The following is a 16,552-nucleotide window of genomic DNA, read 5'->3' on the forward strand; positions in this document are numbered from 1 at the left end:
GGGATCATGTACCCCTCTGCAATTACTGCCTTTCTGTGGGAGATCGTTGGAGTCCATGGAAATACGGTCTTTTTCCTCAAACCCGTGGCCAAGAATTTCAGCGTGCACCGGCGGATAGTGGCGACAACAATGATTCTGTGGTATTTGCCTAGTGGGGACTTTATATTCCCAGACGCATCAATAGACATTCCTCTCTGAGATAGGGGTCTCTCTTGTTACCCATGTAGTCACAGAATTATAGCCTATAGCTGCATGAACTCCACGGAATTTCAGGTCACCCTATGGGTTACAATTTAGTGCTCCTGTCCATTGGTCCCTCATTTCTATGATCTTCTGATACCAGAAGGTCCTTCTGTTTGACAACTGTGTTCTTCCAACTAAACCTCGAACAGGCGCATATCGAGAGAGATTCAAGGAAACACTTACCGTTATTCTTCACGTGTTCGGGTCCCGAGAGATCAGGAGACATGGAGGGCCTTCCCCACGCAGGAGAGTAAGCAGCCGTGGCCAAGATGTAATGTGGGAATGCACACGGGATCCTGGACCGGGAGAAAAAATACATAAAGAAAACGGCATTTGAATTACGTTTGGACTTACAGCAATGCGCCAAACTTACTTTCTTTTTTGTTTAAATGTTTTTTAAACTATATTTTTGAGAGAGAGAGAGACAGAGCAAGAGCAGGAAGAGAGAAAGAGGGAAACACAGAATCAGAAGCAGGCTCCAGGCTCTGAGCTGTCTGCACAGAGCCCGACGCAGGGCTCGAACCCACAAACCATGAGATCATGACCTGGGTCAAAGTTGGATGCTTAACGGACTGAGCCACCCAGGCGCCCCCAAAGTAAATGTCTCCATTTCAATAACTGCACCAGAGTTACACAGAGATCAGGGCTGGAGGAAGAGGGGTGAAGGCAGGACCCCACTACACCGTGTCCTTGTCCAAATGAACGTGGCCAGATTCTGTTCTGCTCATAGGCTATGAGCAACTTCTAAAATTGGTTTTCTTTTTTTTTTTTTTTTTTACCTTTCTGGTGATCCATGTTTTCTATTATTGCATCAGTACTGGGTGGACATTTAAAAATTTTTTTGTTGTTTATTTATTTATTTTGAAAGAGAGAGCAATTGGGAAGGGGGAGAGAGAGAGAGAGATAGAGACACAGAATCTCTAGCAGGCTGCATGCTGTCAGCACAGAGCCCAACACAGGGCTCGAACCAGAAACTGTGACATCATGACCTGAGCCGAAATCAAGAGTCAGATGCTTAACCGACTGAACCACCCCGGCGGGCTGCAATTTTCAAATAAATCATACAGATCTTACCAAAGAGTATTGAGAATTAAAATCTATTGTTTTCTCGTCCTGACAAGCAAATATTCTGACACTGTCTGGTTAAGTGTTGTCTTCCATACTTAAGTATATAGGAAACATTTTTACTAACAAACTGACCTAAGCTAATAAAACTTGCAAATATTTTAAATCAGCAAAGAGAAAAAAAAAATCAAGAAACTGAAAATTCTCCATCAATGAATCCATAATTTGACTCTGCAAAGCGTATTTAATTACGCAACATGAAGGCTCTGTTATCAGGAAGTATTATGAGCTCTTGGGATTTTCTTTGAATAATTTGTAGGATCAGGTGGCAAATGTCTGCTCGCTTAAGCAATGGAACCACGGACATGCGCCATGTCTTCCCTGTGGTGGCCACAAAAAGTTCCCGCAAGTTAATACCCTGAGTCTAGTTCCAGATTGAAATGAGATCGTCCACTGCATTGAATACGACTTCATGTTTTCATGTTCTTTTGTGATTTTCAGGTCTCATTTCTGGAGGACGACATGTGTTCCCCATCTCAGTTTCCTAATACTTGGGGGGGAGGGGAATCTCACGCTTAAATCCGTGCACCAGCCCCAGCTTGCAAACTGACCTCATGCATTCCAGCCATTTGTGCATTGAATGGTGATCCTTCAGTTCCCCACCCAGATTGTGGACTAATCTTGCTCTGCTCAGTTACACACCTGACACACTTTAGCTGGACGGGAAACGACGCTCATAGTCATTTGTAGTGGTGTTGTTGGCCCTTTATGATCCTTCTGGATGTAAGCTATAATAAAACTGGAGGTCATTATCATTATGAGGATCATTTTCCTTTTTCGGAATGGCTCGTTAGTGGTCCGAATGTTTAAACAATCCCTGTAACCTTCTCTCCAACCACAAAGTCAACTGCCCATCCACGGGCCCAGGTCGACACGGCATTAGGAGCAAAGTCGTCTGTGCTTAACTTGATCAACAGAACAGAAATGTTGTATGCATCATTACATCTGCACGATGACACACACACTTAGGGGCAAAGATGAAAAGGGTGCATGTTGGGCAAAGGTTACCTTGTGCGGTCTGCTTCCGCCATGTCTAGGAGAGAAGACAAAATCATCCAGCATGAGGATGAATTCACTGAAGCACTGAATTCAAACTTGAATCCTCTGGGCTATGCTACTGTCAGAGGGCGAAACAGCCACTTGACCGAGACAGAGAGGAAAGGGAGTAGCTGAGCCTTAGGTGATACAGACCAGGTTGCCTTAATCCAACATCATCAGTAGGACCAAAGAAGGACCTTTGCCCAAAAGCCCGCATTCTTCTCTAAGACCGGGAATGGAGAAACGATCAAAGCAAAGATGCTATCCTTGATCAAGACCTTCGATTGGCAGGAACAGGGCATCCCAAAGACGGCACCTTGAGGAAAAAGCGAGTCTGCCGGGGCCCCACGTGCAAGATGAGGGTCTCGAGGGCTGAGAGAGAGCTATTTTGAGAGGACTTTTTGGAAGACACAGAAGGATTTCCATTTATATTCAGGTCGTGGTGTGTAGGCATGCTGACTGGGGCTCTGCGCCTCCTGGAATAGTAACTAAGCCACAGTCTATTCCTATCAGTGCAGACCGAGTATAGATTTCAAGTAACACAATAGAATGGATCAAAATCCACTTTGCTTGCCATCTGTTGCTTGGAGGAACACTACCTTCGTTTTTCCGTTTTTTCTTTAAAAGAGTACACTTGATCGTTTAGAGCAGTTTTAGCTTCATGGCAAAATGGAGGGGGCGGTAAAGGGATTTCCCTCCCCCCTCCCACCCACTGCTTGCACTCCTGCACAGTCCCCTCCATGGTCAACAGCCCCAGCAGAGAGACAAGTGATGAACCTCCATCAACACTCCGTCGTCACCCAGGTCCACAGGTGACTTGAAGACTAACGCTCAGTGTTGTGTATGTGGTGAGTTTGGACACATGTGTGAAGACATGGATCTACCATCACGGACCCACAGACCTTTTCTTTAAAAGCCAAAGAGACGGGCGCCTGGGTGGCTTAGTTGGTTACACATCCGACTCCGGCTCAGCTCATGATCTTGCGGTTGGTGGGTTTGAGCCCCACATCGGGCTCTGTGCTGACAGCTAGCTCAGAGCCTGGAGCCTGCTTCCGGTTCTGTGCCTCCCTCTCTCTCTCTGCCCTTTCCCTGCTCTGTCTCTCTGTCTCTCTCTCTTTCAAAAATAAATAAACATTAAAAAAAGTTATTTTTAAGCTGTGAAGAGTTTGGACAGAGAAGACTTAAGAGAAAAACACAGAGCATCCTGTTTAGAGATCTCATGATACTGAGCTATCGCTGCAAAGGAAGAGAGAGAAAGATCTTTACGTTCCTTCCAAGTGGTGAAGTGACTCATGCATACTGAAGAGGTCATTACACATTCCCCATTTTTCTGCATAGTTGATCCATCAATTTTAGAGAACTCAAAATAATTTCACTAAAATTGCTCAAGTTAGGGGCATCTGGGTGGCTCAGTCGGTTGACCTTCTGACTTCGGCTCAGGTCATGATCTCATGGTCCATGAGTTCGAGCCCCGCGTCGGGCTCTGTGCTGACAGCTCAGAGCCTGGAGCCTGCTTCAGATTCTGTGTCTCCCACTCTCTCTGCCCCTCACCCACTCACTCTCTGTCTCCCTCTCTCTCAAAATAAAATTTTTAAAAAACATTAAAAATAAAATAAATTAAATTAAATTGCTCAAGTTAGGGGTGCCTGGGTGGTTCAGTCGGTTGAGCTTCTGACTTTGGCTCAGGTCATGATCTCACAGTCCGTGGGTTCAAGCCCTGCGTCCGGCTCTGTGCTGACAGCTCAGAGCCTGGAGCTACTTCAGGTTCTGTGTCTCCCTCTTTCTGCCCCTCCTCTCACACTCTCTGTCTCTCTCAAAAATAAACAAACATTAAAAAAGTTAAATAATAAAAATAATGATGACGTACACGTGAAACTAATAATTGTATACTTTAGTTATACCTCACTACAAAAATAATACTGGATTTTACGGGGCACCTGGGTGGCTCAGTCATTTAAGGAACCGACTTTGGCTCAGGTTTGTGAGTTCAAGCCCTGTGTCGGGATCTGCATTGACAGTGTGGAGCCTCCTTGGGATTCTCTCTCTCCCTCTCTCTGCCTCTCCCTGGCTCATTCCCACTCTCTCTCACTCTCTCAAAACAAATTAAGAAGCTGTAAAAAATATTTTTAAAAAATTGCCCAAGTTAGTATTCGTAATTTTGTTATTTCTGTTTATAGTGACACATTGGTCAACTTCTCAAAACTACGTAATGCTCTGTCTCTAGTTCCACATTTTTCTAAAGCTAGACTGTTTCTTTTTCTTTTAATTTTTTATATAGTTTATTTATTTTTGAGACAGAGAGAGACAGACCATGAGTGGGGGAGGGGCAGAGAGAGAAGGAGACACAGAATCAAAAGCAGACTCCAGGCTCTGAGCTGTCAGCTCAGACAGAGCCTGACGCAGGGCTCGAACCTCCGAACCACGAGATCACGACCTGAGCCGAAGTCGGATCCTTAACTGACTGAGCCACCCAGGCGCCCCTATAGACTGTTTCAAAACTATCAATTGCTATATAGTATTTCCTACCTAAAAAGTAATGCATGCTTCCTACCGTCTGTTACTTATACCCCGATGGTCTAGCCTCGATTTTCTAGTCCTTACTTTGTGCCTAGATTCCTGGTTTACAGTCACCATGGCTCTCTGAGATTTAAATAAGGGGAGGATTTGCCCAAAATGCCAATGGCAGTTCATCGATTTAGAGATTTTGCACCCTGATCCTTATACAAGGTTGAAAACTGAACCCAGTCCTTGACCTAGGGATGGCTCGGTTCCAAAATGCTAACTCAAGCCAAATTCCTCCTCTCAGGGTCTTTAAGAAATTCAACTAGAGGACAAAATTATTAAGACAAAAATATTCCGAGACTTCTTGTAAGCTGTGATTTCCTCACCTCTTCTTGTCTAAGAGTCAAGTAAACTGCTGGCTACATAAACATTAAAAACAGAGCCAAGTAAATACAAAATAAGTCATTAAGGAGAGTACAGAACAGAGCTATCCACAACAAAAATAAACTGAAGCAACCTAGAGGTCAGTTCATGTGGCCCCCACAGTCAGATTTTCATGAATTTCTGGTAGAAGTCCAAGAGTGGATGGTCTTTTATTTTTTTTTACCTTGTCTTAGATTTAAACGTACCGATGACAAAGGTTTCCAAATATGAATACTGAACTGTGAATCATCTTCGCACAGATTCTCTCCTTGCTAAGCTGACTTGTCATTTATTTGCAATCACTTCTACAATACGGAGAATAAGGCAAGCACGTGGCCCAAGCATAAATCTATTAATCAACGTATCAATACGTGAACCTACTAATATGCTTAAATGCATCATGTTATGCGATATTTATGTATCAATAACGGCAAGACGTTAAATTGGTTAACATACACATTCTACATACAAATACAAAGCCAATCACGGTTTCTCATTAAGATGGTGCAAGAGTGAAATGCAGGATTTAACATTTTTTTTTAATTCCACATCTTAGTGCATTCGAACATTTTCTTTCCCGTAAAGAGTTATCGAATCTCAGGTAAATTGTTGAAGTGCTCCGAGATTGAATCCGAGCGCCCAGCCACTCCTGATGCGTCACCGTTTATACCTTTTCCATTTCAATCCGGGGGCTCTCGTTCCCTTCATTAACTTTGAAACTGGTGCACAGAATGAAATGTAATTTTGCCACAAGTAACAATGAGCAGACAGAGACCCTGGCCACCGAGAGCCAGCTGCCAATCCACACAGTTTATCCCTGGCATTCGGAGGCAGCCTTGTCATGATCATTAAGCACAAATTTTATTTTAAAATCCAATTCCCCACCACCGCCTTCGAAGTAAACTTCGGAGAAACCAAGAAGTTGTAAAACAAATAAAAAACCAATGTTGGAACGCTCTGGTTCTGGGGGCTAAGGACAAGGAGGGAGGAGGGAAGCAGCTTCAAGGAGAGAGGAAGAGGTCCAGGTCACCAATTCCAGTGCGGGGTGCGGGTTTGCACCCCCACCACGGATTCAACTCAATTCTAGCACGTCTACACAGACTTCACGTGTGGTCCCACAGTTCAGGCCTCAGCCCTACAAGCCAATCCCAAATCCAGGTAGGCCACTGTCTCCGACGCCCCTAGCTACAGACTGGAGCTTCCCAGGACCCCCAGTCGGGTGCATTAAGGTGCTGGAGTGGGTGCAGGACTCTGAGAAGCACGGTACTCACCAGGTCAAGGTGGAGGCTCCGAGGGGAGGACTCAGGACCGGCCAGAGCAGGACGCGCGGGGCCAGCTGTGGGGTAGGGCGCAGACCACCTGCGGCCTCGGCAGGTGCGCCCCTCTCCCCAATCTTGCACGCGGCCAGCAGCCAGGAAGCCGTCTGGACCCCCTCGCCCCGTCCCAAGGAGGGACTGAGTCCGAGGTGGGGTCCACCCCTCAACCTCCGGCCCCTCCCCTTCCGCAGAGGTCAGTGGGGGAGGGCTGGAAGTTAGAACCCACGGAGCGCGGCCTTGGTTGTCATGACGACCAGCCCCCAGCCCAAGGTCACCTCGTTAACTTAACAAAAGACACCTTGATTGGTCTCCAGCACAGGAAATTCCAAGGCTCTGAGGAGCTGGGTTCCAAAAAGTGGCCTTGGGACCAAACACAGCCTTACGAATCACGGGTGTGTGCTCACCGTTCTCTCCCCTCCGCTTTGTAACGCCAGGAGGCCAAAATCAGGCGAATGCTGTTTTCCAGAAAAAAAAAAAAAGGCGAAGCAAGATTGCTTCAAATATTTGAAGGTGCCTATGACATAAACTTCTTTTTTCTATTCTGAGTTTCTTTTATGTTTATATTTCTGATGTTTTTCTTTTTTTATACTTTATTTTTTATGAACATAATTTATTGTCAAATCGCTTTCCATATCCGGCGCCCTCCTCCATGCCCACCCCATCCACCCTGTTTGTTCTCTGTACTTAAGAGCCTCTTGTGATAAACCCTCATCTTCAGGCCACTGAGCCGGGAAGTCCCGTCCAGGGAAAGTCTGCTGCTCCTCTGTGATGGGTAGTGAAGGGTCAGTTACAGGAAGGGACACCCTAGAAAAATCTCACCGTTGATTATTTCCATGGAGAAGTTGTCTCCTAGCAAACGTCAGGCCAATACAGCCAAACGATTTATTTTGCTTTATTCATAAGACAGTATCTTGCATCCTAAGAATTTTGTACATTTTAGTCAAATGTTGTCACGGGAAATGAGTATTTAGCTCCCATGTCCACAGTCTGTACAGTAGATTTGTTAACATCTGACCATGTTTGCATGGCGTTCTTAATCTTGTCGATGCTTTACATTCTATCATATATTATAGATTATATGTTATTTAATGTTATACACCATAGAGATAATATGTGTACATTATGATGTATGTATTTGATCATTCTCCTATATTTAAAATATATCTCAGAGCCTTTGGAAATTCTCAGTTTAAATATTAGCCCCAAAATTATTTGTTTTATTAAGTTAGGCTCTGAATGTTTGTTGCATACTTTTATCTGGATACCTTTCTCTCATCTTTTCCAACGGCTTAAATTGTGCATAAGGTAACTGATTTTCAGCCTTTCTGATTTGTTATTTTCCTGAATGTCATGATTTCTTCTCAAAGTACATGAAATAAGATTTAGTGCAGTTTTATTACTGTAAGGTTTAATAGATGGAGGCAGAGGCCAGAGGAAAGAGAGAGACCACGTTATGGAGCCAAGAAGGCCTTTATTGGGATCTGCAATTCCCCGGGCGAGGCTCCGTGACTCTGGAGCGGGAGTCAGGGAAGTCGCGCCTGATATGGGAGAGCAGGGTGTTTTATGGGTGCAGGAGTTCTGGGTTTGAGCTCAGGTGGACTGATCGCCACTTAGGGTCCTCTTTGGACGGTGGCAGGATTCAATTGGCTGTCCGCTTCGGTGGGGAGGGGACGCTGGAATCCCATGGTGAGGCATTCCAGTTTGAGACAGTCCAGATGGAGAGTGGGGGTCGTCAGTCCTGGTGGCGCCTGGATCTGTTGTCTGGCCTGCAATAAAACGGCCGCTGGTGCTTTTCAGATGGCTCGGGTCATCCCAGGTCTGCAGGTGGGGGTGTCAGTGCTCGCAGCTTCCACCGCAAAGTGGCCGCTCAAGCTGCCTCCCCATGGCAACTCTTACAATTACTGTTCATTTCTGTAGATTCTTAAATTTCCATTTTAATGTCTTTATGTGATTCATTTTATTTTGCCAGTGTGTTTTGAAATTCCAGGCAGAGGTTTAGTCCGTATTTCATTCTAATTTATGTTTGTTTGTAATCAATGCTGTTTTTTTCTTAGAAAATACGTTTGTAGAAGACTTGTCCTCAGTGTTTATTGAAACTCGTTTGGTTTGTGACCTAATTCACAGAGTTAAGAAATCTCTGCTTGCAGGGGCACCTTGGTGGCTCAGTTGGTTAAGCGGCCGACTTTGGCTCAGGTCATGATCTCAGGTTCGTGGGTTCAAGCCCAGCATTGGGCTCTGTGCTGACAGCTCAGAGCCTGGAACTGCCTCAGAATCTGTGTCTCCATCTTTCTCTGCCTCTCTCTCTCTCTCTCTCTCTCAAAAATAATGTGTAAGACCATTTCTTAATTTTTCCTGTATGTTGGTAGATCCTTAGCTCCTTTTGTGGAATTTGGTATAATTTCTTTAATCATGTTTCCAGACCTCTAGTACTCTTCATAACTGCCTCCATTCGGCATTTAACCCATGATTTGAAGTTTAATTTTAACATATTTATGTAATAAATGAACATAGACAATTGATATCTACTTATAGTTAATACTACTTATAGATCTAGTTATAGCTCAACAAATCTCTTGCAATATACTTGTTGTGTATGTAATTACCATCATTATGGTAAATAAAATGGCAAAATATCTGTCAGGTATTTCAATATGTATATATACACTTACTTATCAAGAAATTCTGCCCTTTTTTCATTACTTCATCCAATGGGACAGAATACATTTTCTTAAAGAATAACAAGTATAATAATTAAATTTGAAATTCAATTGGACAGTTTGTTAAGAAAAGAAAGTGCTTCTTTTCATGTAACATTACTCTCCATGAAATACGCTTTCTGCAAATTAGATGAATAAATTCCTCAAATGCTCTTTCCTCAAATGAGATTAACAAATTTGCGGTTCTGTTTTGTACCTTAAAAGTTATCATGCACAGTAGAGAAAACCTTTGAAATCCTACAAAGAACAAATTATAACCCAAACTTAACACACTGTTACCATACATTCCTGTAAATCAGGTCCATTGTTTTATTAACAAAAAAAGCAAAAATGCGAAAACACGGAAAATATATATAAACACGGTAGGCTGAGGGGGACAGGGGGCTCCAGGGAGATTTTATGCCAGAAGCGCCCGTTTCCTTCCCATGATTATTAGTGGGAAACTGTCAGAGTACAATCAGGCTTCTTTCTCTCTCTCAAAAAGAAATAGAACAAACATTTTTAGAATGCCAGGTCTGCACGAATACTGGGGAGGTAACAGTATGGTGAGATTCTCTGTTCCTCTCTATGTCATTCAGTGACTGAGAATATGTCTCTGCTTCTCTTCCTCAATGCACCGTTATCTCCCACGATCCCTGTGTCTCTGTCTGCATTGATGACACACCGCAGAAATACTGTACCAATCCCCAAACGCTGTAAAGTCTCCTATTTCTTATTTATGAAAATGCCTTCCCTTCACAGTACTTGTCATTTCCATTACAGTTTTTCATTGACATCAAGTTTTACAGAAACCCTGCTTTAAGTTTGATTTTGAATCCACAGATAAATTTGAAGAGATTTGACATCTTTGCATAATAAATATTTAAATAGAGACGTTAAAGCTCAGAATGAACAAAAGATTCTTTGGCCCACTACAAATTAGTCAATGCATTCATGTTTTAAAAATTAAACAGAATGTAAATATGTGGGCTGGCAGAATAAGATGAATGCACATTAGGCGAAAAGTTTTCTTCTGAAATCATGGTATATGATCTATAATTTTCACTTACGATCCCAAAGCAAAATGGGCCACGGTCACGTGGACCCGGGAATTTGACTTCATCATGGATTTCAACGCACGGAAAGTACTGCTTTCTAAAAATCGTGACATCGTTTTACTAGTATTCCTGAGTTTGCTCCTATGTTGGCTGCCTCTCATTAGCTTGTAATGAGAAACCTACTAATCTTTATGAACTTCTGACTAACAAGAGGCTGTCCATTGATGTGTTCACCAAATTACTAATCTATGGCGTTTTCTTCTTTCCTTCAAATGTTGAAACGTATTACAGCAAGACCTTCCAACAGGCATGAAGAACTTGTTGGGGAGAAATCTTCCCTTTTGTTTTAGAGGATTCCCACATTATTTTCTTATGCACCTTGATTTTTAAATCACATATAGGATGGATTGTCTTGGTCGGTGGACCGTGCGAGTCTTAATCTTGGGGTTGTGAGTTCAACCCCACACTGCGTATAGAGTTTACTTAAAATTTTTTAATTTAAATTTTTTTTTAATTTATAATTGTTTATTGTCAAGTTGGTTTCCATACAACACCCAGTGCTCTTCCCCACAAGTGCCCTCCTCCATCACCACCACCTCTTTTCCCCCCTCCCCCTTCCCCTCCAACCTTCAGTTCACTTTCAGTATTCAATAGTCTCTCAAGTTTTGCGTCCCTCTCTCTCCCCAACTCTCTTTCCCTCTTCCCCTCCCCCTGGTCCTCCATTAGGTTTCTCCTCTTCTCCTGTTAGGCCTATGAGTGCAAACATATGGTATCTATCCTTCTCTGCCTGACTTATTTCGCTTAGCATGACACCCTCAAGGTCCATCCACGTTCCTACAAATGGCCAGATGTCATTCTTTCTCATTGCCATGTAGTACTCCATTGTGTATATATACCACATCTTCTTGATCCACTCATCAGGTGATGGACATTTAGGCTCCTTCCATGTTTTGGCTATTGTTGACATTGCCGCTATGAACATTGGGGTACATGTGCCCCTATGCATCAGCACTTCTGTATCCCTGGGTAAATCCCCAGAAATGCTACTGCTGGGTCATAGGGGAGTTCTACTGATAGCTTTTTGAGGAGGCTCCACACTGTTTTCCAGAGCGGCTGCACCAGTTTACATTCCCACCGACAGCGCAGGAGGGTACCCGTCTCTCCACACCCTCGCCAGCATCTGTAGTCTCATGATTTGTTCCTTTTAGCCACTCTGACTGGTGTGAGGTGGTATCTCAGTGGGGTTTTGATTTGTGTTTCCCTGATGATGAGTGATGTTGAGCATCGTTTCATGTGCCTGTAGGCCATCTGGATGTCCTCTGTGGAGAAGTGTCTGTTCAGGTCATCTGCCCATTTAAAAATTTTTTTAAACTCGCATATTTATGGAGACAATATGTCGACACTATATGTTTGTAAAATTTACATACCCTATTCCAAAGGAGATGGTCAGATTTAGTATGTAAACAAACAAAAATCATCATGTTCACTTTAGTATTTTATACCGTTCCTCTACTTGTTTATCCTTGCTACAAATTATTTAGCTAGTTTTTTGGAATCCACATATATTCATATAAATGTGCAATGTTTCTTAAGTAATATTTTAAATTTCAAATAGCAAAGCACGAAACTTCTTATTGACTGTATAAAAGTTTGATTCATTGTTCACATCATTAAATTTTTACAGTTATTTTTCTGAAAATATAGCATATGGCATTTTATGCCAGGTGGTGGGAGATTTTCTTCCTTCTGATATATTTTTTTCTGTAACGTTTCTAACAAAATATGTGCCCTGTGGTTTGCTTTTTACTCTCAAAATAGCTTTCTACATGTTTTCCTTTTTCTCTCTCTACATCCCCTTGGGCAGGGAAGGTTAGTCTTGGCTCAATCTGGCATTCAATTGTTCCCCCTGTAAACTTTATGATCTCAGAGTTGATTAGGTAAGTTCATATAGCAAGTTTTAAGTGTGAGGTTGTAAATAAGTTTAGGGTCCATTAAAGTGAGTCAATGTGGTAGGTTGCTAGTGCCCCAGCTGGAAAATACTTTGCATTTCTGTGATATGTTTATTTTCCCTAATTTAATCTTCATTATATTTTGTATTACAGAACTAATATATACTCATTATAAAAACACAACGAAATAACAATAGTCAAATTTTTTTTCCTCATGTGTTTTTATGCGAATAACCTAGGTGAACTCATATATAGTAAGTATGTCATCCAAGGTTTATACACTTTTACTTCCATACAATATATTTCTGTGTCGGTAAATATTTACATTTTTTAAGAAATAACCTCTATGCCCAAATTGGGGCTCAAACTCGAAACCGTAAGGTCAAGAGTTGTGTGCTGTATCAAATGAGACAGCCAGGCGTCTCAAAACTATGTTAGTTTTGTATCATTTGGTAAGAACATTTCACAACTCATTACATCAACATTGCATTTTAAGATCTCTTAGATTACTCCCGGTTTTTACGATTATAATTAAATTGAAATGAAGTACTTCCTATCCAAATTGACAGATATTCCTAGATATTTCCTCAAAAAAAAGATCTCTCAAAATAAAACAAAACATTAAAAAAAATTTTTTAATGTAAAAGATAAGTATTATGGACCTTCAGGTCTTTTTCCATTTCTGGTGGGAATAAATAAGTAATTTCTAAGTGTTTTAGATTTCTATCATTGTCGCTGTATTCTGTAAATAGTTGTGTCTCTATATAAGGTATATTGAGTCTATAGAGAGAGTTTATATTGAGTTATATATAACTCTCTATATATATAAAATATAGAGTTTTATATAACTATATAATATAGATAGATAGATAGTTAAATATAGTCTATACAGAGAGATGTTTCTCTATATATTTTTATATAAGACTAAAAATAAAACTCAAGGGCACCCACCCTGTTTAAAGGAAATGATAACCTTGAGAAGCAATCGTTAGGTTCCCTGAGGAAGAAACTATCACTTTGACGAAGGTGTGTGCTTCAGTAAAATTTTATCATCAACAGATGTGAGCAGTAAATGTTGTTAGTCACCGTTCTTGATGTTGACCTATCCTTGCGTGACTGAATGTAAAATTCTAAGGTAAAAATAAGTTCTCGGAGATTGTGAGGACATTCGTGTCTGTCTCCTTCTGACTCTCAGTGTGTTGCTCATTTTCTTTAAAATTAAAAAACTTAAAGTTCATTTTACCGATTCCTGGATATCGTATTTATACCTGCGTCTCCAAAGAGTACCGCACCTATGTGCCCATCAAACGTTCTCAACCAATGGCCTTTGCCAAATAAATGTGAAGTCAGCAAGACACTTGGAAAGAGCCATTTTCATTAATTTCTGGGAATGAAGGAATCAAACGGACCTAAAGGGCATGATTCATTCAAATGGAGAACACCTACTCAGTTGAAGTCTTAGGTTGTTCTCCTGCACACTTTTCCGTTTTCCGCACGGTTGCAAATTGATCCAGGGTATCTTAAAGGTTCTAGATGCTGCAAGTTGTTACTAGAGTTCCTCTGAGTGCACCTGGAATCCGTAATATCAAGGATTCCCTTGTGCACGATAAACGTATCATAAGGATTTTGTTCATCTCTGCAAACATCATCAGGCCTCTGCTTAACTCAATCTGCAATACTTCCAAAGTTTTCGCCCTGGCAGTGCATTTCCACTGAATACAGGGCTGGAAGGGGTGGCGGACACCACAAATTGCAATTGTCAGTAAAATCGCTCAGACTAAATCTGTTTTCTGCCAGTTATTTTCCAGAAATGCTCTTTGTCCTGGAGAAAGAAATGTTTTTCTCTTCCTTCTCTGGGGCTCTCTTTGTTTTTTTGTTCTTCTGTTCTTCTCTTCTGGTTTTGTGCTCATGCACCAAGTTTACTGAGTCTGCGGTGGACACTGCCAACCATGTACAGTTGTGTTTAAATTTTGGGAATTTCAGGGGCGCCTGGATGGCTCAGTTGGTTGGGCGTCCAACTTTGGCTCAGGTCATGATCTCACATTTCATGAGATCGAACCCTGTGTCAGGCTCTGTGCTGACAGCTCAGAGCCTGGAGCTGCTTCGGATTCTGTGTGTCCCTCCCTCTCTGACCCTCCCTGGCTCACGCTCTGTCTCTCAAAAATAAATAAACATAAAAAAACTTTTAATAAATAAGTAAGTAAATAAATAAATAAATATCATGATTTCAGAGTTCTGAACATGCATGAACAATAGATAATATATAAATTAGAGCTCAATTATCCATTTTTTAAAAAAAATCACTGTAAGGTGTTTGGAATGCTACACAATGCCCTCCCACCCCCAGTATTCTGGAACTATGTAAATGCATAATATAAGTATTTTCACCACCAAAAATCTTTGTATTAATAGAAAAGTGGAAATCTGAGTTTGATGTTCTGGAGATAGATTTTTTTCTACCGAGTTTTTCATTTAGAAAACTATCCACATACATAAGACATGAGCCCCAAGTAGCCTGGCCCAAGTAAATGTATTTTTTCTACTTGGTTTTTCATTTAAAATAGCATTCACGTCCCGATGACATGAGCCCTCCCAAAAGTGGATTTTATTAAGGGAAAAAGAAATCCTTTTCACCTTATTTGAATTTATTCTTTATTTCTACACTTTTGTCCTGCAGAAATACTATTGGAAACCATATCGTCTTTGCAAATCCCCGTTCATTTGCCCATTAGAAGCAATGCTTCACTATACGATAAATATTCCAGGGAGAAGCTCACATAAAACAAACACAATGGTAAGGTTAATACAATTCCAAAATGACCCTCCCAAAGATTAGTGACAGGGAAAGTCAATTGGCTAATTCAATTTAGACTGCATGTAAACCCCAGGGCCATGGATGTCCACTTCTAAGCAATTAATTAATCAAATCTAGCTTTATCTGGTGAAATAAATGGGCTAAGCAGGATTATTTATCGATTACATATTTAAAAAAAAACAAAAAGTAAACAGTATAAAGACATAACCATTACAAATCCTTCATTAAACTCTTTCATGCGTACTTAAAGGAAGGTTATCCAATAATTAACTTTTTATAGAATTCATTGGCCATTGAGATTAAAGGGTAGACAATCGGACCTGTGAAATTATTGTTGGAAACACACTCGGAATGATCTTTGAATGTAAACTAATACTTCAAAATTCGTTTTATTTTATGACCATTATGGTTAATGTTTTTTCACATACAATGCCACAGTTTCACATTTTAATTATACTTTAACTATAAAAGTAATCCACAAATGCTTTATTAGGGCACTGTAATATGCTTATATGAAATCAGACAAATGGCTTCCAAATTTTTGGATCAAGAATATAAGAAGGTGACAGGGCGCCTGGGGGGCTGAGTCGGGTTACGCATCCAACTTCGGCTCAGGTCATGATCTTGTGGTTTTTGAGTTTGAGCCCCGTGTCAGGCTCTGTGCTGACAGCTCAGAGCCTGAAGCCCATTTCGGATTCTGTCTGTCTGTCTGTCTGTCTGTCTGTCTCTCTCTCTCTCTCAGCCCCAACCCCCCTTATGCTCTGTCTCTCTCTTCTTCAAAACTTAATATATATTAAATTTTTTTTTACTAAAGAATATAAGGTGAAAAGCATCCCACCATAAAGATATATTGAAGCAAATTTTGCCATCTAAGAGGATTCATATATTTCATGCACTGAAGGCTGTATTACGTGCCAATTTTTACAATGAAAAGAGAGTTAGAAATAACAATATTACATTTATTTTATAATGATCTTAAGGACTCCATGTAAAAGAGGGTTGAAATGTGTGCCTTCTAAATAGATAAGGCTTTTATGAGTATGCTAAGAAAAATGCACCATGAGCCATTAACCAAGTGCAAATGGGGTGGGAACCTACACAGACGAAATGCCATTACGTCCGACCCGGCCCGCCCACGCTGTGCTTTACCTTTACCGAAGCCCCTTGAATGAGGGGTTAGACGCCCCTGTGGGTCCCCCGCTAACACAGACTTTTTTCTGAGACACACGGTGCAGTGCTGTAAACGCGTTTTCCTTATGGTTTTCTTACTATTTTCTCTAGCTTACGTTATTGTAAGAATAAAGTATATAATTCATAGGACATTCCGAATATGGGTTAATCGGCCATGTCGACTTTGTCAACGGAGGCTATCAGCGGTTAAGTTTTG

This window comes from Suricata suricatta, chromosome X, assembly GCF_006229205.1.
Source record: "Suricata suricatta isolate VVHF042 chromosome X, meerkat_22Aug2017_6uvM2_HiC, whole genome shotgun sequence".
Classification (NCBI taxonomy): domain Eukaryota; kingdom Metazoa; phylum Chordata; class Mammalia; order Carnivora; family Herpestidae; genus Suricata; species Suricata suricatta.